The 26,871-nt window shown below is 35.9% G+C and overlaps 31 pseudogenes; all 31 read left to right on the plus strand.

Annotated features, from left to right (window-relative positions):
* The first annotated feature begins 1 nt into the window (after position 1).
* LOC145647744 (5S ribosomal RNA) lies at positions 2 to 120 on the plus strand (annotated as a pseudogene).
* Positions 121 to 912: 792 nt separating this feature from the next.
* On the plus strand, positions 913 to 1,031 carry LOC145645077 (5S ribosomal RNA; annotated as a pseudogene).
* Positions 1,032 to 1,713: 682 nt separating this feature from the next.
* On the plus strand, positions 1,714 to 1,832 carry LOC145647745 (5S ribosomal RNA; annotated as a pseudogene).
* Positions 1,833 to 2,624: 792 nt separating this feature from the next.
* Positions 2,625 to 2,743, plus strand: LOC145644044 (5S ribosomal RNA; annotated as a pseudogene).
* Positions 2,744 to 3,535: 792 nt separating this feature from the next.
* LOC145644251 (5S ribosomal RNA) lies at positions 3,536 to 3,654 on the plus strand (annotated as a pseudogene).
* A 792-nt stretch (positions 3,655 to 4,446) lies between these two features.
* On the plus strand, positions 4,447 to 4,565 carry LOC145645078 (5S ribosomal RNA; annotated as a pseudogene).
* A 680-nt stretch (positions 4,566 to 5,245) lies between these two features.
* LOC145644045 (5S ribosomal RNA) lies at positions 5,246 to 5,364 on the plus strand (annotated as a pseudogene).
* A 680-nt stretch (positions 5,365 to 6,044) lies between these two features.
* LOC145644047 (5S ribosomal RNA) lies at positions 6,045 to 6,163 on the plus strand (annotated as a pseudogene).
* Positions 6,164 to 6,845: 682 nt separating this feature from the next.
* Positions 6,846 to 6,964, plus strand: LOC145648812 (5S ribosomal RNA; annotated as a pseudogene).
* A 792-nt stretch (positions 6,965 to 7,756) lies between these two features.
* Positions 7,757 to 7,875, plus strand: LOC145644252 (5S ribosomal RNA; annotated as a pseudogene).
* Positions 7,876 to 8,667: 792 nt separating this feature from the next.
* Positions 8,668 to 8,786, plus strand: LOC145648810 (5S ribosomal RNA; annotated as a pseudogene).
* A 793-nt stretch (positions 8,787 to 9,579) lies between these two features.
* Positions 9,580 to 9,698, plus strand: LOC145649803 (5S ribosomal RNA; annotated as a pseudogene).
* A 792-nt stretch (positions 9,699 to 10,490) lies between these two features.
* On the plus strand, positions 10,491 to 10,609 carry LOC145645154 (5S ribosomal RNA; annotated as a pseudogene).
* A 792-nt stretch (positions 10,610 to 11,401) lies between these two features.
* LOC145644254 (5S ribosomal RNA) lies at positions 11,402 to 11,520 on the plus strand (annotated as a pseudogene).
* Positions 11,521 to 12,312: 792 nt separating this feature from the next.
* On the plus strand, positions 12,313 to 12,431 carry LOC145644048 (5S ribosomal RNA; annotated as a pseudogene).
* Positions 12,432 to 13,223: 792 nt separating this feature from the next.
* Positions 13,224 to 13,342, plus strand: LOC145644049 (5S ribosomal RNA; annotated as a pseudogene).
* Positions 13,343 to 14,134: 792 nt separating this feature from the next.
* On the plus strand, positions 14,135 to 14,253 carry LOC145645155 (5S ribosomal RNA; annotated as a pseudogene).
* Positions 14,254 to 15,045: 792 nt separating this feature from the next.
* On the plus strand, positions 15,046 to 15,164 carry LOC145644050 (5S ribosomal RNA; annotated as a pseudogene).
* A 792-nt stretch (positions 15,165 to 15,956) lies between these two features.
* LOC145644255 (5S ribosomal RNA) lies at positions 15,957 to 16,075 on the plus strand (annotated as a pseudogene).
* A 792-nt stretch (positions 16,076 to 16,867) lies between these two features.
* Positions 16,868 to 16,986, plus strand: LOC145644256 (5S ribosomal RNA; annotated as a pseudogene).
* A 792-nt stretch (positions 16,987 to 17,778) lies between these two features.
* Positions 17,779 to 17,897, plus strand: LOC145644051 (5S ribosomal RNA; annotated as a pseudogene).
* Positions 17,898 to 18,689: 792 nt separating this feature from the next.
* On the plus strand, positions 18,690 to 18,808 carry LOC145645156 (5S ribosomal RNA; annotated as a pseudogene).
* A 792-nt stretch (positions 18,809 to 19,600) lies between these two features.
* On the plus strand, positions 19,601 to 19,719 carry LOC145644053 (5S ribosomal RNA; annotated as a pseudogene).
* A 792-nt stretch (positions 19,720 to 20,511) lies between these two features.
* On the plus strand, positions 20,512 to 20,630 carry LOC145644257 (5S ribosomal RNA; annotated as a pseudogene).
* Positions 20,631 to 21,422: 792 nt separating this feature from the next.
* LOC145644054 (5S ribosomal RNA) lies at positions 21,423 to 21,541 on the plus strand (annotated as a pseudogene).
* Positions 21,542 to 22,333: 792 nt separating this feature from the next.
* On the plus strand, positions 22,334 to 22,452 carry LOC145644055 (5S ribosomal RNA; annotated as a pseudogene).
* A 792-nt stretch (positions 22,453 to 23,244) lies between these two features.
* LOC145649805 (5S ribosomal RNA) lies at positions 23,245 to 23,363 on the plus strand (annotated as a pseudogene).
* A 792-nt stretch (positions 23,364 to 24,155) lies between these two features.
* Positions 24,156 to 24,274, plus strand: LOC145645157 (5S ribosomal RNA; annotated as a pseudogene).
* A 680-nt stretch (positions 24,275 to 24,954) lies between these two features.
* LOC145644056 (5S ribosomal RNA) lies at positions 24,955 to 25,073 on the plus strand (annotated as a pseudogene).
* A 681-nt stretch (positions 25,074 to 25,754) lies between these two features.
* On the plus strand, positions 25,755 to 25,873 carry LOC145650252 (5S ribosomal RNA; annotated as a pseudogene).
* Positions 25,874 to 26,665: 792 nt separating this feature from the next.
* Positions 26,666 to 26,784, plus strand: LOC145645944 (5S ribosomal RNA; annotated as a pseudogene).
* Positions 26,785 to 26,871: the final 87 nt, after the last annotated feature.

Below are 26,871 nucleotides of genomic sequence, written 5' to 3' on the forward strand. Positions count from 1 at the left end.
GGCTTACGGCCACACCAGCTTGAGAACGCCCAATCTCATCTGACCTTGGAAGCTAAGTAAGTTTGGGCCTGGATAGTACTGAGGTGGGACCCTACCTAGGAATACCAGGTGCTGTAAGCTTTTCTTGCATCACTCTAATTTACTTTCAAGCTGACATGCTCAAATGTGAAGTGCAGTGATTAATAAAAAAAACTCTCTGTTAGCACATGGGAATAGCAGATGCTGTAAGTTTTTTTTGCATCACTTTCATTTACTCTCCAACTCACATTCCTGAATGTGAAGTGCAGTGATTCATCAAAAAACTATCTGTTAGCAGCTTGGACTACGAGATGCTGTAAGCTTCTCTTGCATCACTTTAATTTACTTTTAAGATGACATGCTAGGATGTGAAGTGCAGTGATTAATTAAAAAAAACTATCTGTTAGCACCTGGGAATAGCAGATGCTGTAAGTTTTTGTTGCATCACTTTAATTTAATCTGCAACTGACATGCTTGTATGTGAAGTGTACAGATTAAATAGAAATCTTTTAGTAACAGGGAATAGCAGGTGCTGTAAGATTTTATTGCATCCCTTTAATTTATGTTCAAGCTATCATGTTCAAATTTGAAGTGCAGTGAATGATTAAATCAAACTATCTGCTAGCACCTAGGAATAGCAGATGCTGTAAGTTTTTATTGCATCACTTTAATTTACTCTCCAACTGACATGCTTGAATGTGAAGTGCAGTGATTAATAAAAAAACTGTCTGTTAGTGCCTCCGTATACCAGATGTTGTAAGCTTTTATTGCATCATTTAATTTACTTTCAAGATAACATTCTACAATGTCAAGTGCAGGGATTAATAACAAAAATTGTCAGATTGGTCTTTGATCATATTTGCTATGATTATGCAATTTGAGTAAGTGTTTAAGGCTTACGGCCACACCAGCTTGAGAACGACTATTCTCGTCTGACCTTGGAAGCGAAACAAGTTTGGGCCTGGATAGTACTGAGGTGGGACCCTATCTAGGAATACCAGGTGCTGTAAGCTTTTCTTGCATCACTTTAATTTATTTTCAAGCTGACATGCTCAAATGTGAAGTGCAGTGATTCATCAAAAAACTATCTGTTAGCAGCTTGGACTACGAGATGCTGTAAGCTTCTCTTGCATCACTTTAATTTACTTTTAAGATGACATGCTAGGATGTGAAGTGCAGTGATTAATTAAAAAAAACTGTCTGTTAGCACCTGGGAATAGCAGATGCTGTAAGTTTTTGTTGCATCACTTTAATTTAATCTGCAACTGACATGCTTGTTTGTGAAGTGTACAGATTAAATAGAAATCTTTTAGTACCAGGGAATAGCAGGTGCTGTAAGATTTTATTGCATCCCTTTAATTTATGTTCAAGCTATCATGTTCAAATTTGAAGTGCAGTGAATAATTAAATCAAACTATCTGCTAGCACCTGGGAATAGCAGATGCTGTAAGTTTTTATTGCATCACTTTAATTTACTCTCCAACTGACATGCTTGAATGTGAAGTGCAGTGATTAATAAAAAAAACTGTCTGTTAGTGCCTCCGTATACCAGATGTTGTAAGATTTTATTGCATCATTTAATTTACTTTCAAGATAACATTCTAGAATGTCAAGTGCAGGGATTAATAAAAAAAATTGTCAGATTGGTCTTTGATCATATTTGCAATGATTAGGCAATTTGAGGAAGCTTTTAAGGCTTACGGCCACACCAGCTTGAGAACGCCCAATCTCATCTGACCTTGGAAGCTAAGTAAGTTTGGGCCTGGATAGTACTGAGGTGGGACCCTACCTAGGAATACCAGGTGCTGTAAGCTTTTCTTGCATCACTTTAATTTATTTTCAAGCTGACATGCTCAAATGTGAAGTGCAGTGATTAATAAAAAAAACTATCTGTTAGCACATGGGAATAGCAGATGCTGTAAGTTTTTTTTGCATCACTTTCATTTACTCTCCAACTCACATGCCTGAATGTGAAGTGCAGTGATTCATCAAAAAACTATCTGTTAGCAGCTTGGACTACGAGATGCTGTAAGCTTCTCTTGCATCACTTTAATTTACTTTTAAGATGACATGCTAGGATGTGAAGTGCAGTGATTAATTAAAAAAAACTATCTGTTAGCACCTGTGAATAGCAGATGCTGTAAGTTTTTGTTGCATCACTTTAATTTAATCTGCAACTGACATGCTTGTATGTGAAGTGTACAGATTAAATAGAAATCTTTTAGTAACAGGGAATAGCAGGTGCTGTAAGATTTTATTGCATCCCTTTAATTTATGTTCAAGCTATCATGTTCAAATTTGAAGTGCAGTGAATGATTAAATCAAACTATCTGCTAGCACCTAGGAATAGCAGATGCTGTAAGTTTTTATTGCATCACTTTAATTTACTCTCCAACTGACATGCTTGAATGTGAAGTGCAGTGATTAATAAAAAAACTGTCTGTTAGTGCCTCCGTATACCAGATGTTGTAAGCTTTTATTGCATCATTTAATTTACTTTCAAGATAACATTCTACAATGTCAAGTGCAGGGATTAATAACAAAAATTGTCAGATTGGTCTTTGATCATATTTGCTATGATTAGGCAATTTGAGTAAGTGTTTAAGGCTTACGGCCACACCAGCTTGAGAACGACCAGTCTCGTCTGACCTTGGAAGCGAAACAAGTTTGGGCCTGGATAGTACTGAGGTGGGACCCTATCTAGGAATACCAGGTGCTGTAAGCTTTTCTTGCATCACTTTAATTTATTTTCAAGCTGACATGCTCAAATGTGAAGTGCAGTGATTAATAAAAAAAACTATCTGTTAGCACATGGGAATAGCAGATGCTGTAAGTTTTTTTTGCATCACTTTCATTTACTCTCCAACTCACATGCCTGAATGTGAAGTGCAGTGATTCATCAAAAAACTATATGTTAGCAGCTTGGACTACGAGATGCTGTAAGCTTCTCTTGCATCACTTTAATTTACTTTTAAGATGACATGCTCAAATGTGAAGTGCAGTGATTAATTAAAAAAAACTGTCTGTTAGCACCTGGGAATAGCAGATGCTGTAAGTTTTTGTTGCATCACTTTAATTTAATCTGCAACTGACATGCTTGTTTGTGAAGTGTACAGATTAAATAGAAATCTTTTAGTACCAGGGAATAGCAGGTGCTGTAAGATTTTATTGCATCCCTTTAATTTATGTTCAAGCTATCATGTTCAAATTTGAAGTGCAGTGAATGATTAAATCAAACTATCTGCTAGCACCTAGGAATAGCAGATGCTGTAAGTTTTTATTGCATCACTTTAATTTACTCTCCAACTGACATGCTTGAATGTGAAGTGCAGTGATTAATAAAAAAACTGTCTGTTAGTGCCTCCGTATACCAGATGTTGTAAGCTTTTATTGCATCATTTAATTTACTTTCAAGATAACATTCTACAATGTCAAGTGCAGGGATTAATAAAAAAAATTGTCAGATTGGTCTTTGATCATATTTGCTATAGTTAGGCAATTTGAGTAAGTGTTTAAGGCTTATGGCCACACCAGCTTGAGAACCCCCAATCTCATCTGACCTTGGAAGCTGAACAACTTTGGGCCTGGATAGTACTGAGGTGGGACCCTACCTAGGAATACCAGGTGCTGTAAGCTTTTCTTGCATCACTTTAATTTATTTTCAAGCTGACATGCTCAAATGTGAAGTGCAGTGATTAATAAAAAAAACTATCTGTTAGCACATGGGAATAGCAGATGCTGTAAGTTTTTTTTGCATCACTTTCATTTACTCTCCAACTCACATTCCTGAATGTGAAGTGCAGTGATTCATCAAAAAACTATCTGTTAGCAGCTTGGACTACGAGATGCTGTAAGCTTCTCTTGCATCACTTTAATTTACTTTTAAGATGACATGCTAGGATGTGAAGTGCAGTGATTAATTAAAAAAAACTATCTGTTAGCACCTGGGAATAGCAGATGCTGTAAGTTTTTGTTGCATCACTTTAATTTAATCTGCAACTGACATGCTTGTATGTGAAGTGTACAGATTAAATAGAAATCTTTTAGTAACAGGGAATAGCAGGTGCTGTAAGATTTTATTGCATCCCTTTAATTTATGTTCAAGCTATCATGTTCAAATTTGAAGTGCAGTGAATGATTAAATCAAACTATCTGCTAGCACCTAGGAATAGCAGATGCTGTAAGTTTTTATTGCATCACTTTAATTTACTCTCCAACTGACATGCTTGAATGTGAAGTGCAGTGATTAATAAAAAAACTGTCTGTTAGTGCCTCCGTATACCAGATGTTGTAAGCTTTTATTGCATCATTTAATTTACTTTCAAGATAACATTCTACAATGTCAAGTGCAGGGATTAATAACAAAAATTGTCAGATTGGTCTTTGATCATATTTGCTATGATTATGCAATTTGAGTAAGTGTTTAAGGCTTACGGCCACACCAGCTTGAGAACGACTATTCTCGTCTGACCTTGGAAGCGAAACAAGTTTGGGCCTGGATAGTACTGAGGTGGGACCCTATCTAGGAATACCAGGTGCTGTAAGCTTTTCTTGCATCACTTTAATTTATTTTCAAGCTGACATGCTCAAATGTGAAGTGCAGTGATTAATAAAAAAAACTATCTGTTAGCACATGGGAATAGCAGATGCTGTAAGTTTTTTTTGCATCACTTTCATTTACTCTCCAACTCACATGCCTGAATGTGAAGTGCAGTGATTCATCAAAAAACTATCTGTTAGCAGCTTGGACTACGAGATGCTGCATGCTTCTCTTGCATCACTTTAATTTACTTTTAAGATGACATGCTAGGATGTGAAGTGCAGTGATTAATTAAAAAAAACTATCTGTTAGCACCTGGGAATAGCAGATGCTGTAAGTTTTTGTTGCATCACTTTAATTTAATCTGCAACTGACATGCTTGTATGTGAAGTGTACAGATTAAATAGAAATCTTTTAGTAACAGGGAATAGCAGATGCTGTAAGTTTTTATTGCATCACTTTAATTTACTCTCCAACTGACATGCTTGAATGTGAAGTGCAGTGATTAATAAAAAAACTGTCTGTTAGTGCCTCCGTATACCAGATGTTGTAAGCTTTTATTGCATCATTTAATTTACTTTCAAGATAACATTCTACAATGTCAAGTGCAGGGATTAATAACAAAAATTGTCAGATTGGTCTTTGATCATATTTGCTATGATTAGGCAATTTGAGTAAGTGTTTAAGGCTTACGGCCACACCAGCTTGAGAACGACCAGTCTCGTCTGACCTTGGAAGCGAAACAAGTTTGGGCCTGGATAGTACTGAGGTGGGACCCTATCTAGGAATACCAGGTGCTGTAAGCTTTTCTTGCATCACTTTAATTTATTTTCAAGCTGACATGCTCAAATGTGAAGTGCAGTGATTAATAAAAAAAACTATCTGTTAGCACATGGGAATAGCAGATGCTGTAAGTTTTTTTTGCATCACTTTCATTTACTCTCCAACTCACATGCCTGAATGTGAAGTGCAGTGATTCATCAAAAAACTATCTGTTAGCAGCTTGGACTACGAGATGCTGTATGCTTCTCTTGCATCACTTTAATTTACTTTTAAGATGACATGCTAGGATGTGAAGTGCAGTGATTAATTAAAAAAAACTATCTGTTAGCACCTGGGAATAGCAGATGCTGTAAGTTTTTGTTGCATCACTTTAATTTAATCTGCAACTGACATGCTTGTATGTGAAGTGTAGAGATTAAATAGAAATCTTTTAGTAACAGGGAATAGCAGATGCTGTAAGTTTTTATTGCATCACTTTAATTTACTCTCCAACTGACATGCTTGAATGTGAAGTGCAGTGATTAATAAAAAAACTGTCTGTTAGTGCCTCCGTGTACCAGATGTTGTAAGCTTTTATTGCATCATTTAATTTACTTTCAAGATAACATTCTACAATGTCAAGTGCAGGGATTAATAACAAAAATTGTCAGATTGGTCTTTGATCATATTTGCTATGACTAGGCAATTTGAGTAAGTGTTTAAGGCTTACGGCCACACCAGCTTGAGAACGACCAGTCTCGTCTGACCTTGGAAGCGAAACAAGTTTGGGCCTGGATAGTACTGAGGTGGGACCCTATCTAGGAATACCAGGTGCTGTAAGCTTTTCTTGCATCACTTTAATTTATTTTCAAGCTGACATGCTCAAATGTGAAGTGCAGTGATTCATCAAAAAACTATCTGTTAGCAGCTTGGACTACGAGATGCTGTAAGCTTCTCTTGCATCACTTTAATTTACTTTTAAGATGACATGCTAGGATGTGAAGTGCAGTGATTAATTAAAAAAAACTGTCTGTTAGCACCTGGGAATAGCAGATGCTGTAAATTTTTGTTGCATCACTTTAATTTAATCTGCAACTGACATGCTTGTTTGTGAAGTGTACAGATTAAATAGAAATCTTTTAGTACCAGGGAATAGCAGGTGCTGTAAGATTTTATTGCATCCCTTTAATTTATGTTCAAGCTATCATGTTCAAATTTGAAGTGCAGTGAATAATTAAATCAAACTATCTGCTAGCACCTGGGAATAGCAGATGCTGTAAGTTTTTATTGCATCACTTTAATTTACTCTCCAACTGACATGCTTGAATGTGAAGTGCAGTGATTAATAAAAAAAACTGTCTGTTAGTGCCTCCGTATACCAGATGTTGTAAGATTTTATTGCATCATTTAATTTACTTTCAAGATAACATTCTAGAATGTCAAGTGCAGGGATTAATAAAAAAAATTGTCAGATTGGTCTTTGATCATATTTGCAATGATTAGGCAATTTGAGGAAGCTTTTAAGGCTTACGGCCACACCAGCTTGAGAACGCCCAATCTCATCTGACCTTGGAAGCGAAGTAAGTTTGGGCCTGGATAGTACTGAGGTGGGACCCTACCTAGGAATACCAGGTGCTGTAAGCTTTTCTTGCATCACTTTAATTTATTTTCAAGCTGACATGCTCAAATGTGAAGTGCAGTGATTAATAAAAAAAACTATCTGTTAGCACATGGGAATAGCAGATGCTGTAAGTTTTTTTTGCATCACTTTCATTTACTCTCCAACTCACATGCCTGAATGTGAAGTGCAGTGATTCATCAAAAAACTATCTGTTAGCAGCTTGGACTACGAGATGCTGTAAGCTTCTCTTGCATCACTTTAATTTACTTTTAAGATGACATGCTAGGATGTGAAGTGCAGTGATTAATTAAAAAAAACTATCTGTTAGCACCTGGGAATAGCAGATGCTGTAAGTTTTTGTTGCATCACTTTAATTTAATCTGCAACTGACATGCTTGTATGTGAAGTGTACAGATTAAATAGAAATCTTTTAGTAACAGGGAATAGCAGGTGCTGTAAGATTTTATTGCATCCCTTTAATTTATGTTCAAGCTATCATGTTCAAATTTGAAGTGCAGTGAATGATTAAATCAAACTATCTGCTAGCACCTAGGAATAGCAGATGCTGTAAGTTTTTATTGCATCACTTTAATTTACTCTCCAACTGACATGCTTGAATGTGAAGTGCAGTGATTAATAAAAAAACTGTCTGTTAGTGCCTCCGTATACCAGATGTTGTAAGCTTTTATTGCATCATTTAATTTACTTTCAAGATAACATTCTACAATGTCAAGTGCAGGGATTAATAAAAAAAATTGTCAGATTGGTCTTTGATCATATTTGCTATAGTTAGGCAATTTGAGTAAGTGTTTAAGGCTTATGGCCACACCAGCTTGAGAACCCCCAATCTCATCTGACCTTGGAAGCTGAACAACTTTGGGCCTGGATAGTACTGAGGTGGGACCCTACCTAGGAATACCAGGTGCTGTAAGCTTTTCTTGCATCACTTTAATTTATTTTCAAGCTGACATGCTCAAATGTGAAGTGCAGTGATTAATAAAAAAAACTATCTGTTAGCACATGGGAATAGCAGATGCTGTAAGTTTTTTTTGCATCACTTTCATTTACTCTCCAACTCACATGCCTGAATGTGAAGTGCAGTGATTCATCAAAAACCTATCTGTTAGCAGCTTGGACTACGAGATGCTGTATGCTTCTCTTGCATCACTTTAATTTACTTTTAAGATGACATGCTAGGATGTGAAGTGCAGTGATTAATTAAAAAAAACTATCTGTTAGCACCTGGGAATAGCAGATGCTGTAAGTTTTTGTTGCATCACTTTAATTTAATCTGCAACTGACATGCTTGTATGTGAAGTGTACAGATTAAATAGAAATCTTTTAGTAACAGGGAATAGCAGGTGCTGTAAGATTTTATCGCATCCCTTTAATTTATGTTCAAGCTATCATGTTCAAATTTGAAGTGCAGTGAATGATTAAATCAAACTATCTGCTAGCACCTAGGAATAGCAGATGCTGTAAGTTTTTATTGCATCACTTTAATTTACTCTCCAACTGACATGCTTGAATGTGAAGTGCAGTGATTAATAAAAAAACTGTCTGTTAGTGCCTCCGTATACCAGATGTTGTAAGATTTTATTGCATCATTTAATTTACTTTCAAGATAACATTCTACAATGTCAAGTGCAGGGATTAATAAAAAAAATTGTCAGATTGGTCTTTGATCATATTTGCTATAATTAGGCAATTTGAGGAAGCTTTTAAGGCTTACGGCCACACCAGCTTGAGAACGGCCAATCTCATCTGAACTTGGAAGCTAAGTAAGTTTGGGCCTGGATAGTACTGAGGTGGGACCCTACCTAGGAATACCAGGTGCTGTAAGCTTTTCTTGCATCACTTTAATTTATTTTCAAGCTGACATGCTCAAATGTGAAGTGCAGTGATTAATAAAAAAAAACTATCTGTTAGCACATGGGAATAGCAGATGCTGTAAGTTTTTTTTGCATCACTTGCATTTACTCTCCAACTCACATTCCTGAATGTGAAGTGCAGTGATTCATCAAAAAACTATCTGTTAGCAGCTTGGACTACGAGATGCTGTATGCTTCTCTTGCATCACTTTAATTTACTTTTAAGATGACATGCTAGGATGTGAAGTGCAGTGATTAATTAAAAAAAACTATCTGTTAGCACCTGGGAATAGCAGATGCTGTAAGTTTTTGTTGCATCACTTTAATTTAATCTGCAACTGACATGCTTGTATGTGAAGTGTACAGATTAAATAGAAATCTTTTAGTACCAGGGAATAGCAGGTGCTGTAAGATTTTATTGCATCCCTTTAATTTATGTTCAAGCTATCATGTTCAAATTTGAAGTGCAGTGAATAATTAAATCAAACTATCTGCTAGCACCTGGGAATAGCAGATGCTGTAAGTTTTTATTGCATCACTTTAATTTACTCTCCAACTGACATGCTTGAATGTGAAGTGCAGTGATTAATAAAAAAACTGTCTGTTAGTGCCTCCGTATACCAGATGTTGTAAGATTTTATTGCATCATTTAATTTACTTTCAAGATAACATTCTACAATGTCAAGTGCAGGGATTAATAAAAAAAATTGTCAGATTGGTCTTTGATCATATTTGCTATAATTAGGCAATTTGAGGAAGCTTTTAAGGCTTACGGCCACACCAGCTTGAGAACGGCCAATCTCATCTGACCTTGGAAGCTAAGTAAGTTTGGGCCTGGATAGTACTGAGGTGGGACCCTACCTAGGAATACCAGGTGCTGTAAGCTTTTCTTGCATCACTTTAATTTATTTTCAAGCTGACATGCTCAAATGTGAAGTGCAGTGATTAATAAAAAAAACTATCTGTTAGCACATGGGAATAGCAGATGCTGTAAGTTTTTTTTGCATCACTTGCATTTACTCTCCAACTCACATGCCTGAATGTGAAGTGCAGTGATTCATCAAAAAACTATCTGTTAGCAGCTTGGACTACGAGATGCTGTATGCTTCTCTTGCATCACTTTAATTTACTTTTAAGATGACATGCTAGGATGTGAAGTGCAGTGATTAATTAAAAAAAACTATCTGTTAGCACCTGGGAATAGCAGATGCTGTAAGTTTTTGTTGCATCACTTTAATTTAATCTGCAACTGACATGCTTGTATGTGAAGTGTACAGATTAAATAGAAATCTTTTAGTAACAGGGAATAGCAGGTGCTGTAAGATTTTATTGCATCCCTTTAATTTATGTTCAAGCTATCATGTTCAAATTTGAAGTGCAGTGAATGATTAAATCAAACTATCTGCTAGCACCTAGGAATAGCAGATGCTGTAAATTTTTATTGCATCACTTTAATTTACTCTCCAACTGACATGCTTGAATGTGAAGTGCAGTGATTAATAAAAAAACTGTCTGTTAGTGCCTCCGTATACCAGATGTTGTAAGCTTTTATTGCATCATTTAATTTACTTTCAAGATAACATTCTACAATGTCAAGTGCAGGGATTAATAACAAAAATTGTCAGATTGGTCTTTGATCATATTTGCTATGATTAGGCAATTTGAGTAAGTGTTTAAGGCTTACGGCCACACCAGCTTGAGAACGACCAGTCTCGTCTGACCTTGGAAGCGAAACAAGTTTGGGCCTGGATAGTACTGAGGTGGGACCCTATCTAGGAATACCATGTGCTGTAAGCTTTTCTTGCATCACTTTAATTTATTTTCAAGCTGACATGCTCAAATGTGAAGTGCAGTGATTAATAAAAAAAACTATCTGTTAGCACATGGGAATAGCAGATGCTGTAAGTTTTTTTTGCATCACTTTCATTTACTCTCCAACTCACATGCCTGAATGTGAAGTGCAGTGATTCATCAAAAAACTATATGTTAGCAGTTTAGACTACGAGATGCTGTAAGCTTCTCTTGCATCACTTTAATTTACTTTTAAGATGACATGATCAAATGTGAAGTGCAGTGATTAATTAAAAAAAACTGTCTGTTAGCACCTGGGAATAGCAGATGCTGTAAGTTTTTGTTGCATCACTTTAATTTAATCTGCAACTGACATGCTTGTATGTGAAGTGTACAGATTAAATAGAAATCTTTTAGTAACAGGGAATAGCAGGTGCTGTAAGATTTTATTGCATCCCTTTAATTTATGTTCAAGCTATCATGTTCAAATTTGAAGTGCAGTGAATGATTAAATCAAACTATCTGCTAGCACCTAGGAATAGCAGATGCTGTAAGTTTTTATTGCATCACTTTAATTTACTCTCCAACTGACATGCTTGAATGTGAAGTGCAGTGATTAATAAAAAAACTGTCTGTTAGTGCCTCCGTATACCAGATGTTGTAAGCTTTTATTGCATCATTTAATTTACTTTCAAGATAACATTCTACAATGTCAAGTGCAGGGATTAATAAAAAAAATTGTCAGATTGGTCTTTGATCATATTTGCTATAGTTAGGCAATTTGAGTAAGTGTTTAAGGCTTATGGCCACACCAGCTTGAGAACCCCCAATCTCATCTGACCTTGGAAGCTGAACAACTTTGGGCCTGGATAGTACTGAGGTGGGACCCTACCTAGGAATACCAGGTGCTGTAAGCTTTTCTTGCATCACTTTAATTTATTTTCAAGCTGACATGCTCAAATGTGAAGTGCAGTGATTAATAAAAAAAACTATCTGTTAGCACATGGGAATAGCAGATGCTGTAAGTTTTTTTTGCATCACTTTCATTTACTCTCCAACTCACATTCCTGAATGTGAAGTGCAGTGATTCATCAAAAAACTATCTGTTAGCAGCTTGGACTACGAGATGCTGTAAGCTTCTCTTGCATCACTTTAATTTACTTTTAAGATGACATGCTAGGATGTGAAGTGCAGTGATTAATTAAAAAAAACTATCTGTTAGCACCTGGGAATAGCAGATGCTGTAAGTTTTTGTTGCATCACTTTAATTTAATCTGCAACTGACATGCTTGTATGTGAAGTGTACAGATTAAATAGAAATCTTTTAGTAACAGGGAATAGCAGGTGCTGTAAGATTTTATTGCATCCCTTTAATTTATGTTCAAGCTATCATGTTCAAATTTGAAGTGCAGTGAATGATTAAATCAAACTATCTGCTAGCACCTAGGAATAGCAGATGCTGTAAGTTTTTATTGCATCACTTTAATTTACTCTCCAACTGACATGCTTGAATGTGAAGTGCAGTGATTAATAAAAAAACTGTCTGTTAGTGCCTCCGTATACCAGATGTTGTAAGCTTTTATTGCATCATTTAATTTACTTTCAAGATAACATTCTACAATGTCAAGTGCAGGGATTAATAACAAAAATTGTCAGATTGGTCTTTGATCATATTTGCTATGATTAGGCAATTTGAGTAAGTGTTTAAGGCTTACGGCCACACCAGCTTGAGAACGACCAGTCTCGTCTGACCTTGGAAGCGAAACAAGTTTGGGCCTGGATAGTACTGAGGTGGGACCCTATCTAGGAATACCAGGTGCTGTAAGCTTTTCTTGCATCACTTTAATTTATTTTCAAGATGACATGCTCAAATGTGAAGTGCAGTGATTAATAAAAAAAACTATCTGTTAGCACATGGGAATAGCAGATGCTGTAAGTTTTTTTTGCATCACTTTCATTTACTCTCCAACTCACATGCCTGAATGTGAAGTGCAGTGATTCATCAAAAAACTATCTGTTAGCAGCTTGGACTACGAGATGCTGTATGCTTCTCTTGCATCACTTTAATTTACTTTTAAGATGACATGCTAGGATGTGAAGTGCAGTGATTAATTAAAAAAAACTATCTGTTAGCACCTGGGAATAGCAGATGCTGTAAGTTTTTGTTGCATCACTTTAATTTAATCTGCAACTGACATGCTTGTATGTGAAGTGTACAGATTAAATAGAAATCTTTTAGTAACAGGGAATAGCAGGTGCTGTAAGATTTTATTGCATCCCTTTAATTTATGTTCAAGCTATCATGTTCAAATTTGAAGTGCAGTGAATGATTAAATCAAACTATCTGCTAGCACCTAGGAATAGCAGATGCTGTAAGTTTTTATTGCATCACTTTAATTTACTCTCCAACTGACATGCTTGAATGTGAAGTGCAGTGATTAATAAAAAAACTGTCTGTTAGTGCCTCCGTATACCAGATGTTGTAAGCTTTTATTGCATCATTTAATTTACTTTCAAGATAACATTCTACAATGTCAAGTGCAGGGATTAATAACAAAAATTGTCAGATTGGTCTTTGATCATATTTGCTATGATTAGGCAATTTGAGTAAGTGTTTAAGGCTTACGGCCACACCAGCTTGAGAACGACCAGTCTCGTCTGACCTTGGAAGCGAAACAAGTTTGGGCCTGGATAGTACTGAGGTGGGACCCTATCTAGGAATACCAGGTGCTGTAAGCTTTTCTTGCATCACTTTAATTTATTTTCAAGCTGACATGCTCAAATGTGAAGTGCAGTGATTAATAAAAAAAACTATCTGTTAGCACATGGGAATAGCAGATGCTGTAAGTTTTTTTTGCATCACTTGCATTTACTCTCCAACTCACATGCCTGAATGTGAAGTGCAGTGATTCATCAAAAAACTATCTGTTAGCAGCTTGGACTACGAGATGCTGTATGCTTCTCTTGCATCACTTTAATTTACTTTTAAGATGACATGCTAGGATGTGAAGTGCAGTGATTAATTAAAAAAAACTATCTGTTAGCACCTGGGAATAGCAGATGCTGTAAGTTTTTGTTGCATCACTTTAATTTAATCTGCAACTGACATGCTTGTATGTGAAGTGTACAGATTAAATAGAAATCTTTTAGTAACAGGGAATAGCAGGTGCTGTAAGATTTTATTGCATCCCTTTAATTTATGTTCAAGCTATCATGTTCAAATTTGAAGTGCAGTGAATGATTAAATCAAACTATCTGCTAGCACCTAGGAATAGCAGATGCTGTAAATTTTTATTGCATCACTTTAATTTACTCTCCAACTGACATGCTTGAATGTGAAGTGCAGTGATTAATAAAAAAACTGTCTGTTAGTGCCTCCGTATACCAGATGTTGTAAGCTTTTATTGCATCATTTAATTTACTTTCAAGATAACATTCTACAATGTCAAGTGCAGGGATTAATAACAAAAATTGTCAGATTGGTCTTTGATCATATTTGCTATGATTAGGCAATTTGAGTAAGTGTTTAAGGCTTACGGCCACACCAGCTTGAGAACGACCAGTCTCGTCTGACCTTGGAAGCGAAACAAGTTTGGGCCTGGATAGTACTGAGGTGGGACCCTATCTAGGAATACCATGTGCTGTAAGCTTTTCTTGCATCACTTTAATTTATTTTCAAGCTGACATGCTCAAATGTGAAGTGCAGTGATTAATAAAAAAAACTATCTGTTAGCACATGGGAATAGCAGATGCTGTAAGTTTTTTTTGCATCACTTTCATTTACTCTCCAACTCACATGCCTGAATGTGAAGTGCAGTGATTCATCAAAAAACTATATGTTAGCAGTTTAGACTACGAGATGCTGTAAGCTTCTCTTGCATCACTTTAATTTACTTTTAAGATGACATGATCAAATGTGAAGTGCAGTGATTAATTAAAAAAAACTGTCTGTTAGCACCTGGGAATAGCAGATGCTGTAAGTTTTTGTTGCATCACTTTAATTTAATCTGCAACTGACATGCTTGTATGTGAAGTGTACAGATTAAATAGAAATCTTTTAGTAACAGGGAATAGCAGGTGCTGTAAGATTTTATTGCATCCCTTTAATTTATGTTCAAGCTATCATGTTCAAATTTGAAGTGCAGTGAATGATTAAATCAAACTATCTGCTAGCACCTAGGAATAGCAGATGCTGTAAGTTTTTATTGCATCACTTTAATTTACTCTCCAACTGACATGCTTGAATGTGAAGTGCAGTGATTAATAAAAAAACTGTCTGTTAGTGCCTCCGTATACCAGATGTTGTAAGCTTTTATTGCATCATTTAATTTACTTTCAAGATAACATTCTACAATGTCAAGTGCAGGGATTAATAACAAAAATTGTCAGATTGGTCTTTGATCATATTTGCTATGATTAGGCAATTTGAGTAAGTGTTTAAGGCTTACGGCCACACCAGCTTGAGAACGACCAGTCTCGTCTGACCTTGGAAGCGAAACAAGTTTGGGCCTGGATAGTACTGAGGTGGGACCCTATCTAGGAATACCAGGTGCTGTAAGCTTTTCTTGCATCACTTTAATTTATTTTCAAGCTGACATGCTCAAATGTGAAGTGCAGTGATTAATAAAAAAAACTATCTGTTAGCACATGGGAATAGCAGATGCTGTAAGTTTTTTTTGCATCACTTTCATTTACTCTCCAACTCACATGCCTGAATGTGAAGTGCAGTGATTCATCAAAAAACTATATGTTAGCAGCTTGGACTACGAGATGCTGTAAGCTTCTCTTGCATCACTTTAATTTACTTTTAAGATGACATGCTCAAATGTGAAGTGCAGTGATTAATTAAAAAAAACTGTCTGTTAGCACCTGGGAATAGCAGATGCTGTAAGTTTTTGTTGCATCACTTTAATTTAATCTGCAACTGACATGCTTGTTTGTGAAGTGTACAGATTAAATAGAAATCTTTTAGTACCAGGGAATAGCAGGTGCTGTAAGATTTTATTGCATCCCTTTAATTTATGTTCAAGCTATCATGTTCAAATTTGAAGTGCAGTGAATGATTAAATCAAACTATCTGCTAGCACCTAGGAATAGCAGATGCTGTAAGTTTTTATTGCATCACTTTAATTTACTCTCCAACTGACATGCTTGAATGTGAAGTGCAGTGATTAATAAAAAAACTGTCTGTTAGTGCCTCCGTATACCAGATGTTGTAAGCTTTTATTGCATCATTTAATTTACTTTCAAGATAACATTCTACAATGTCAAGTGCAGGGATTAATAAAAAAAATTGTCAGATTGGTCTTTGATCATATTTGCTATAGTTAGGCAATTTGAGTAAGTGTTTAAGGCTTATGGCCACACCAGCTTGAGAACCCCCAATCTCATCTGACCTTGGAAGCTGAACAACTTTGGGCCTGGATAGTACTGAGGTGGGACCCTACCTAGGAATACCAGGTGCTGTAAGCTTTTCTTGCATCACTTTAATTTATTTTCAAGCTGACATGCTCAAATGTGAAGTGCAGTGATTAATAAAAAAAACTATCTGTTAGCACATGGGAATAGCAGATGCTGTAAGTTTTTTTTGCATCACTTTCATTTACTCTCCAACTCACATTCCTGAATGTGAAGTGCAGTGATTCATCAAAAAACTATCTGTTAGCAGCTTGGACTACGAGATGCTGTAAGCTTCTCTTGCATCACTTTAATTTACTTTTAAGATGACATGCTAGGATGTGAAGTGCAGTGATTAATTAAAAAAAACTATCTGTTAGCACCTGGGAATAGCAGATGCTGTAAGTTTTTGTTGCATCACTTTAATTTAATCTGCAACTGACATGCTTGTATGTGAAGTGTACAGATTAAATAGAAATCTTTTAGTAACAGGGAATAGCAGGTGCTGTAAGATTTTATTGCATCCCTTTAATTTATGTTCAAGCTATCATGTTCAAATTTGAAGTGCAGTGAATGATTAAATCAAACTATCTGCTAGCACCTAGGAATAGCAGATGCTGTAAGTTTTTATTGCATCACTTTAATTTACTCTCCAACTGACATGCTTGAATGTGAAGTGCAGTGATTAATAAAAAAACTGTCTGTTAGTGCCTCCGTATACCAGATGTTGTAAGCTTTTATTGCATCATTTAATTTACTTTCAAGATAACATTCTACAATGTCAAGTGCAGGGATTAATAAAAAAAATTGTCAGATTGGTCTTTGATCATATTTGCTATAGTTAGGCAATTTGAGTAAGTGTTTAAGGCTTATGGCCACACCAGCTTGAGAACCCCCAATCTCATCTGACCTTGGAAGCTGAACAACTTTGGGCCTGGATAGTACTGAGGTGGGACCCTACCTAGGAATACCAGGTGCTGTAAGCTTTTCTTGCATCACTTTAATTTATTTTCAAGCTGACATGCTCAAATGTGAAGTGCAGTGATTAATAAAAAAAACTATCTGTTAGCACATGGGAATAGCAGATGCTGTAAGTTTTTTTTGCATCACTTTCATTTACTCTCCAACTCACATTCCTGAATGTGAAGTGCAGTGATTCATCAAAAAACTATCTGTTAGCAGCTTGGACTACGAGATGCTGTAAGCTTCTCTTGCATCACTTTAATTTACTTTTAAGATGACATGCTAGGATGTGAAGTGCAGTGATTAATTAAAAAAAACTATCTGTTAGCACCTGGGAATAGCAGATGCTGTAAGTTTTTGTTGCATCACTTTAATTTAATCTGCAACTGACATGCTTGTATGTGAAGTGTACAGATTAAATAGAAATCTTTTAGTAACAGGGAATAGCAGGTGCTGTAAGATTTTATTGCATCCCTTTAATTTATGTTCAAGCTATCATGTTCAAATTTGAAGTGCAGTGAATGATTAAATCAAACTATCTGCTAGCACCTAGGAATAGCAGATGCTGTAAGTTTTTATTGCATCACTTTAATTTACTCTCCAACTGACATGCTTGAATGTGAAGTGCAGTGATTAATAAAAAAACTGTCTGTTAGTGCCTCCGTATACCAGATGTTGTAAGCTTTTATTGCATCATTTAATTTACTTTCAAGATAACATTCTACAATGTCAAGTGCAGGGATTAATAACAAAAATTGTCAGATTGGTCTTTGATCATATTTGCTATGATTAGGCAATTTGAGTAAGTGTTTAAGGCTTACGGCCACACCAGCTTGAGAACGACCAGTCTCGTCTGACCTTGGAAGCGAAACAAGTTTGGGCCTGGATAGTACTGAGGTGGGACCCTATCTAGGAATACCAGGTGCTGTAAGCTTTTCTTGCATCACTTTAATTTATTTTCAAGCTGACATGCTCAAATGTGAAGTGCAGTGATTAATAAAAAAAACTATCTGTTAGCACATGGGAATAGCAGATGCTGTAAGTTTTTTTTGCATCACTTGCATTTACTCTCCAACTCACATGCCTGAATGTGAAGTGCAGTGATTCATCAAAAAACTATCTGTTAGCAGCTTGGACTACGAGATGCTGTATGCTTCTCTTGCATCACTTTAATTTACTTTTAAGATGACATGCTAGGATGTGAAGTGCAGTGATTAATTAAAAAAAACTATCTGTTAGCACCTGGGAATAGCAGATGCTGTAAGTTTTTGTTGCATCACTTTAATTTAATCTGCAACTGACATGCTTGTATGTGAAGTGTACAGATTAAATAGAAATCTTTTAGTAACAGGGAATAGCAGGTGCTGTAAGATTTTATTGCATCCCTTTAATTTATGTTCAAGCTATCATGTTCAAATTTGAAGTGCAGTGAATGATTAAATCAAACTATCTGCTAGCACCTAGGAATAGCAGATGCTGTAAATTTTTATTGCATCACTTTAATTTACTCTCCAACTGACATGCTTGAATGTGAAGTGCAGTGATTAATAAAAAAACTGTCTGTTAGTGCCTCCGTATACCAGATGTTGTAAGCTTTTATTGCATCATTTAATTTACTTTCAAGATAACATTCTACAATGTCAAGTGCAGGGATTAATAACAAAAATTGTCAGATTGGTCTTTGATCATATTTGCTATGATTAGGCAATTTGAGTAAGTGTTTAAGGCTTACGGCCACACCAGCTTGAGAACGACCAGTCTCGTCTGACCTTGGAAGCGAAACAAGTTTGGGCCTGGATAGTACTGAGGTGGGACCCTATCTAGGAATACCATGTGCTGTAAGCTTTTCTTGCATCACTTTAATTTATTTTCAAGCTGACATGCTCAAATGTGAAGTGCAGTGATTAATAAAAAAAACTATCTGTTAGCACATGGGAATAGCAGATGCTGTAAGTTTTTTTTGCATCACTTTCATTTACTCTCCAACTCACATGCCTGAATGTGAAGTGCAGTGATTCATCAAAAAACTATATGTTAGCAGTTTAGACTACGAGATGCTGTAAGCTTCTCTTGCATCACTTTAATTTACTTTTAAGATGACATGATCAAATGTGAAGTGCAGTGATTAATTAAAAAAAACTGTCTGTTAGCACCTGGGAATAGCAGATGCTGTAAGTTTTTGTTGCATCACTTTAATTTAATCTGCAACTGACATGCTTGTATGTGAAGTGTACAGATTAAATAGAAATCTTTTAGTAACAGGGAATAGCAGGTGCTTTAAGATTTTATTGCATCCCTTTAATTTATGTTCAAGCTATCATGTTCAAATTTGAAGTGCAGTGAATGATTAAATCAAACTATCTGCTAGCACCTAGGAATAGCAGATGCTGTAAGTTTTTATTGCATCACTTTAATTTACTCTCCAACTGACATGCTTGAATGTGAAGTGCAGTGATTAATAAAAAAACTGTCTGTTAGTGCCTCCGTATACCAGATGTTGTAAGCTTTTATTGCATCATTTAATTTACTTTCAAGATAACATTCTACAATGTCAAGTGCAGGGATTAATAACAAAAATTGTCAGATTGGTCTTTGATCATATTTGCTATGATTAGGCAATTTGAGTAAGTGTTTAAGGCTTACGGCCACACCAGCTTGAGAACGACCAGTCTCGTCTGACCTTGGAAGCGAAACAAGTTTGGGCCTGGATAGTACTGAGGTGGGACCCTATCTAGGAATACCAGGTGCTGTAAGCTTTTCTTGCATCACTTTAATTTATTTTCAAGCTGACATGCTCAAATGTGAAGTGCAGTGATTAATAAAAAAAACTATCTGTTAGCACATGGGAATAGCAGATGCTGTAAGTTTTTTTTGCATCACTTTCATTTACTCTCCAACTCACATGCCTGAATGTGAAGTGCAGTGATTCATCAAAAAACTATATGTTAGCAGCTTGGACTACGAGATGCTGTAAGCTTCTCTTGCATCACTTTAATTTACTTTTAAGATGACATGCTCAAATGTGAAGTGCAGTGATTAATTAAAAAAAACTGTCTGTTAGCACCTGGGAATAGCAGATGCTGTAAGTTTTTGTTGCATCACTTTAATTTAATCTGCAACTGACATGCTTGTTTGTGAAGTGTACAGATTAAATAGAAATCTTTTAGTACCAGGGAATAGCAGGTGCTGTAAGATTTTATTGCATCCCTTTAATTTATGTTCAAGCTATCATGTTCAAATTTGAAGTGCAGTGAATGATTAAATCAAACTATCTGCTAGCACCTAGGAATAGCAGATGCTGTAAGTTTTTATTGCATCACTTTAATTTACTCTCCAACTGACATGCTTGAATGTGAAGTGCAGTGATTAATAAAAAAACTGTCTGTTAGTGCCTCCGTATACCAGATGTTGTAAGCTTTTATTGCATCATTTAATTTACTTTCAAGATAACATTCTACAATGTCAAGTGCAGGGATTAATAAAAAAAATTGTCAGATTGGTCTTTGATCATATTTGCTATAGTTAGGCAATTTGAGTAAGTGTTTAAGGCTTATGGCCACACCAGCTTGAGAACCCCCAATCTCATCTGACCTTGGAAGCTGAACAACTTTGGGCCTGGATAGTACTGAGGTGGGACCCTACCTAGGAATACCAGGTGCTGTAAGCTTTTCTTGCATCACTTTAATTTATTTTCAAGCTGACATGCTCAAATGTGAAGTGCAGTGATTAATAAAAAAAACTATCTGTTAGCACATGGGAATAGCAGATGCTGTAAGTTTTTTTTGCATCACTTTCATTTACTCTCCAACTCACATTCCTGAATGTGAAGTGCAGTGATTCATCAAAAAACTATCTGTTAGCAGCTTGGACTACGAGATGCTGTAAGCTTCTCTTGCATCACTTTAATTTACTTTTAAGATGACATGCTAGGATGTGAAGTGCAGTGATTAATTAAAAAAAACTATCTGTTAGCACCTGGGAATAGCAGATGCTGTAAGTTTTTGTTGCATCACTTTAATTTAATCTGCAACTGACATGCTTGTATGTGAAGTGTACAGATTAAATAGAAATCTTTTAGTAACAGGGAATAGCAGGTGCTGTAAGATTTTATTGCATCCCTTTAATTTATGTTCAAGCTATCATGTTCAAATTTGAAGTGCAGTGAATGATTAAATCAAACTATCTGCTAGCACCTAGGAATAGCAGATGCTGTAAGTTTTTATTGCATCACTTTAATTTACTCTCCAACTGACATGCTTGAATGTGAAGTGCAGTGATTAATAAAAAAACTGTCTGTTAGTGCCTCCGTATACCAGATGTTGTAAGCTTTTATTGCATCATTTAATTTACTTTCAAGATAACATTCTACAATGTCAAGTGCAGGGATTAATAACAAAAATTGTCAGATTGGTCTTTGATCATATTTGCTATGATTAGGCAATTTGAGTAAGTGTTTAAGGCTTACGGCCACACCAGCTTGAGAACGACCAGTCTCGTCTGACCTTGGAAGCGAAACAAGTTTGGGCCTGGATAGTACTGAGGTGGGACCCTATCTAGGAATACCAGGTGCTGTAAGCTTTTCTTGCATCACTTTAATTTATTTTCAAGCTGACATGCTCAAATGTGAAGTGCAGTGATTAATAAAAAAAACTATCTGTTAGCACATGGGAATAGCAGATGCTGTAAGTTTTTTTTGCATCACTTTCATTTACTCTCCAACTCACATGCCTGAATGTGAAGTGCAGTGATTCATCAAAAAACTATCTGTTAGCAGCTTGGACTACGAGATGCTGTATGCTTCTCTTGCATCACTTTAATTTACTTTTAAGATGACATGCTAGGATGTGAAGTGCAGTGATTAATTAAAAAAAACTATCTGTTAGCACCTGGGAATAGCAGATGCTGTAAGTTTTTGTTGCATCACTTTAATTTAATCTGCAACTGACATGCTTGTATGTGAAGTGTACAGATTAAATAGAAATCTTTTAGTAACAGGGAATAGCAGGTGCTGTAAGATTTTATTGCATCCCTTTAATTTATGTTCAAGCTATCATGTTCAAATTTGAAGTGCAGTGAATGATTAAATCAAACTATCTGCTAGCACCTAGGAATAGCAGATGCTGTAAGTTTTTATTGCATCACTTTAATTTACTCTCCAACTGACATGCTTGAATGTGAAGTGCAGTGATTAATAAAAAAACTGTCTGTTAGTGCCTCCGTATACCAGATGTTGTAAGCTTTTATTGCATCATTTAATTTACTTTCAAGATAACATTCTACAATGTCAAGTGCAGGGATTAATAACAAAAATTGTCAGATTGGTCTTTGATCATATTTGCTATGATTAGGCAATTTGAGTAAGTGTTTAAGGCTTACGGCCACACCAGCTTGAGAACGACCAGTCTCGTCTGACCTTGGAAGCGAAACAAGTTTGGGCCTGGATAGTACTGAGGTGGGACCCTATCTAGGAATACCAGGTGCTGTAAGCTTTTCTTGCATCACTTTAATTTATTTTCAAGCTGACATGCTCAAATGTGAAGTGCAGTGATTAATAAAAAAAACTATCTGTTAGCACATGGGAATAGCAGATGCTGTAAGTTTTTTTTGCATCACTTTCATTTACTCTCCAACTCACATGCCTGAATGTGAAGTGCAGTGATTCATCAAAAAACTATATGTTAGCAGCTTGGACTACGAGATGCTGTAAGCTTCTCTTGCATCACTTTAATTTACTTTTAAGATGACATGCTCAAATGTGAAGTGCAGTGATTAATTAAAAAAAACTGTCTGTTAGCACCTGGGAATAGCAGATGCTGTAAGTTTTTGTTGCATCACTTTAATTTAATCTGCAACTGACATGCTTGTTTGTGAAGTGTACAGATTAAATAGAAATCTTTTAGTACCAGGGAATAGCAGGTGCTGTAAGATTTTATTGCATCCCTTTAATTTATGTTCAAGCTATCATGTTCAAATTTGAAGTGCAGTGAATAATTAAATCAAACTATCTGCTAGCACCTGGGAATAGCAGATGCTGTAAGTTTTTATTGCAACACTTTAATTTACTCTCCAACTGACATGCTTGAATGTGAAGTGCAGTGATTAATAAAAAAACTGTCTGTTAGTGCCTCCGTATACCAGATGTTGTAAGATTTTATTGCATCATTTAATTTACTTTCAAGATAACATTCTACAATGTCAAGTGCAGGGATTAATAAAAAAAATTGTCAGATTGGTCTTTGATCATATTTGCTATGATTAGGCAATTTGAGAAAGCTTTTAAGGCTTACGGCCACACCAGCTTGAGAACGGCCAATCTCATCTGACCTTGGAAGCTAAGTAAGTTTGGGCCTGGATAGTACTGAGGTGGGACCCTACCTAGGAATACCAGGTGCTGTAAGCTTTTCTTGCATCACTTTAATTTATTTTCAAGCTGACATGCTCAAATGTGAAGTGCAGTGATTAATAAAAAAAACTATCTGTTAGCACATGGGAATAGCAGATGCTGTAAGTTTTTTTTGCATCACTTGCATTTACTCTCCAACTCACATGCCTGAATGTGAAGTGCAGTGATTCATCAAAAAACTATCTGTTAGCAGCTTGGACTACGAGATGCTGTATGCTTCTCTTGCATCACTTTAATTTACTTTTAAGATGACATGCTAGGATGTGAAGTGCAGTGATTAATTAAAAAAAACTATCTGTTAGCACCTGGGAATAGCAGATGCTGTAAGTTTTTGTTGCATCACTTTAATTTAATCTGCAACTGACATGCTTGTATGTGAAGTGTACAGATTAAATAGAAATCTTTTAGTAACAGGGAATAGCAGGTGCTGTAAGATTTTATTGCATCCCTTTAATTTATGTTCAAGCTATCATGTTCAAATTTGAAGTGCAGTGAATGATTAAATCAAACTATCTGCTAGCACCTAGGAATAGCAGATGCTGTAAATTTTTATTGCATCACTTTAATTTACTCTCCAACTGACATGCTTGAATGTGAAGTGCAGTGATTAATAAAAAAACTGTCTGTTAGTGCCTCCGTATACCAGATGTTGTAAGCTTTTATTGCATCATTTAATTTACTTTCAAGATAACATTCTACAATGTCAAGTGCAGGGATTAATAACAAAAATTGTCAGATTGGTCTTTGATCATATTTGCTATGATTAGGCAATTTGAGTAAGTGTTTAAGGCTTACGGCCACACCAGCTTGAGAACGACCAGTCTCGTCTGACCTTGGAAGCGAAACAAGTTTGGGCCTGGATAGTACTGAGGTGGGACCCTATCTAGGAATACCATGTGCTGTAAGCTTTTCTTGCATCACTTTAATTTATTTTCAAGCTGACATGCTCAAATGTGAAGTGCAGTGATTAATAAAAAAAACTATCTGTTAGCACATGGGAATAGCAGATGCTGTAAGTTTTTTTTGCATCACTTTCATTTACTCTCCAACTCACATGCCTGAATGTGAAGTGCAGTGATTCATCAAAAAACTATATGTTAGCAGCTTAGACTACGAGATGCTGTAAGCTTCTCTTGCATCACTTTAATTTACTTTTAAGATGACATGATCAAATGTGAAGTGCAGTGATTAATTAAAAAAAACTGTCTGTTAGCACCTGGGAATAGCAGATGCTGTAAGTTTTTGTTGCATCACTTTAATTTAATCTGCAACTGACATGCTTGTTTGTGAAGTGTACAGATTAAATAGAAATCTTTTAGTACCAGGGAATAGCAGGTGCTGTAAGATTTTATTGCATCCCTTTAATTTACTCTCCAACTGACATGCTTGAATGTGAAGTGCAGTGATTAATAAAAAAACTGTCTGTTAGTGCCTCCGTATACCAGATGTTGTAAGCTTTTATTGCATCATTTAATTTACTTTCAAGATAACATTCTACAATGTCAAGTGCAGGGATTAATAACAAAAATTGTCAGATTGGTCTTTGATCATATTTGCTATGATTAGGCAATTTGAGTAAGTGTTTAAGGCTTACGGCCACACCAGCTTGAGAACGACCAGTCTCGTCTGACCTTGGAAGCGAAACAAGTTTGGGCCTGGATAGTACTGAGGTGGGACCCTATCTAGGAATACCAGGTGCTGTAAGCTTTTCTTGCATCACTTTAATTTATTTTCAAGCTGACATGCTCAAATGTGAAGTGCAGTGATTCATCAAAAAACTATCTGTTAGCAGCTTGGACTACGAGATGCTGTAAGCTTCTCTTGCATCACTTTAATTTACTTTTAAGATGACATGCTAGGATGTGAAGTGCAGTGATTAATTAAAAAAAACTGTCTGTTAGCACCTGGGAATAGCAGATGCTGTAAGTTTTTGTTGCATCACTTTAATTTAATCTGCAACTGACATGCTTGTTTGTGAAGTGTACAGATTAAATAGAAATATTTTAGTACCAGGGAATAGCAGGTGCTGTAAGATTTTATTGCATCCCTTTAATTTATGTTCAAGCTATCATGTTCAAATTTGAAGTGCAGTGAATAATTAAATCAAACTATCTGCTAGCACCTGGGAATAGCAGATGCTGTAAGTTTTTATTGCATCACTTTAATTTACTCTCCAACTGACATGCTTGAATGTGAAGTGCAGTGATTAATAAAAAAACTGTCTGTTAGTGCCTCCGTATACCAGATGTTGTAAGATTTTATTGCATCATTTAATTTACTTTCAAGATAACATTCTACAATGTCAAGTGCAGGGATTAATAAAAAAAATTGTCAGATTGGTCTTTGATCATATTTGCTATGATTAGGCAATTTGAGGAAGCTTTTAAGGTTTACGGCCACACCAGCTTGAGAACGGCCAATCTCATCTGACCTTGGAAGCTAAGTAAGTTTGGGCCTGGATAGTACTGAGGTGGGACCCTACCTAGGAATACCAGGTGCTGTAAGCTTTTCTTGCATCACTTTAATTTATTTTCAAGCTGACATGCTCAAATGTGAAGTGCAGTGATTAATAAAAAAAACTATCTGTTAGCACATGGGAATAGCAGATGCTGTAAGTTTTTTTTGCATCACTTTCATTTACTCTCCAACTCACATGCCTGAATGTGAAGTGCAGTGATTCATCAAAAAACTATCTGTTAGCAGCTTGGACTACGAGATGCTGTATGCTTCTCTTGCATCACTTTAATTTACTTTTAAGATGACATGCTAGGATGTGAAGTGCAGTGATTAATTAAAAAAAACTATCTGTTAGCACCTGGGAATAGCAGATGCTGTAAGTTTTTGTTGCATCACTTTAATTTAATCTGCAACTGACATGCTTGTATGTGAAGTGTACAGATTAAATAGAAATCTTTTAGTAACAGGGAATAGCAGGTGCTGTAAGATTTTATTGCATCCCTTTAATTTATGTTCAAGCTATCATGTTCAAATTTGAAGTGCAGTGAATGATTAAATCAAACTATCTGCTAGCACCTAGGAATAGCAGATGCTGTAAGTTTTTATTGCATCACTTTAATTTACTCTCCAACTGACATGCTTGAATGTGAAGTGCAGTGATTAATAAAAAAACTGTCTGTTAGTGCCTCCGTATACCAGATATTGTAAGCTTTTATTGCATCATTTAATTTACTTTCAAGATAACATTCTACAATGTCAAGTGCAGGGATTAATAACAAAAATTGTCAGATTGGTCTTTGATCATATTTGCTATGATTAGGCAATTTGAGTAAGTGTTTAAGGCTTACGGCCACACCAGCTTGAGAACGACCAGTCTCGTCTCACCTTGGAAGCGAAACAAGTTTGGGCCTGGATAGTACTGAGGTGGGACCCTATCTAGGAATACCAGGTGCTGTAAGCTTTTCTTGCATCACTTTAATTTACTTTCAAGCTGACATGCTCAAATGTGAAGTGCAGTGATTAATAAAAAAAAACTATCTGTTAGCAC

The sequence above is a fragment of the Electrophorus electricus genome, chromosome 13 (genome assembly GCF_041902795.1).
Source record: "Electrophorus electricus isolate QZ-2024a chromosome 13, ASM4190279v1, whole genome shotgun sequence".
NCBI lineage: Eukaryota > Metazoa > Chordata > Actinopteri > Gymnotiformes > Gymnotidae > Electrophorus > Electrophorus electricus.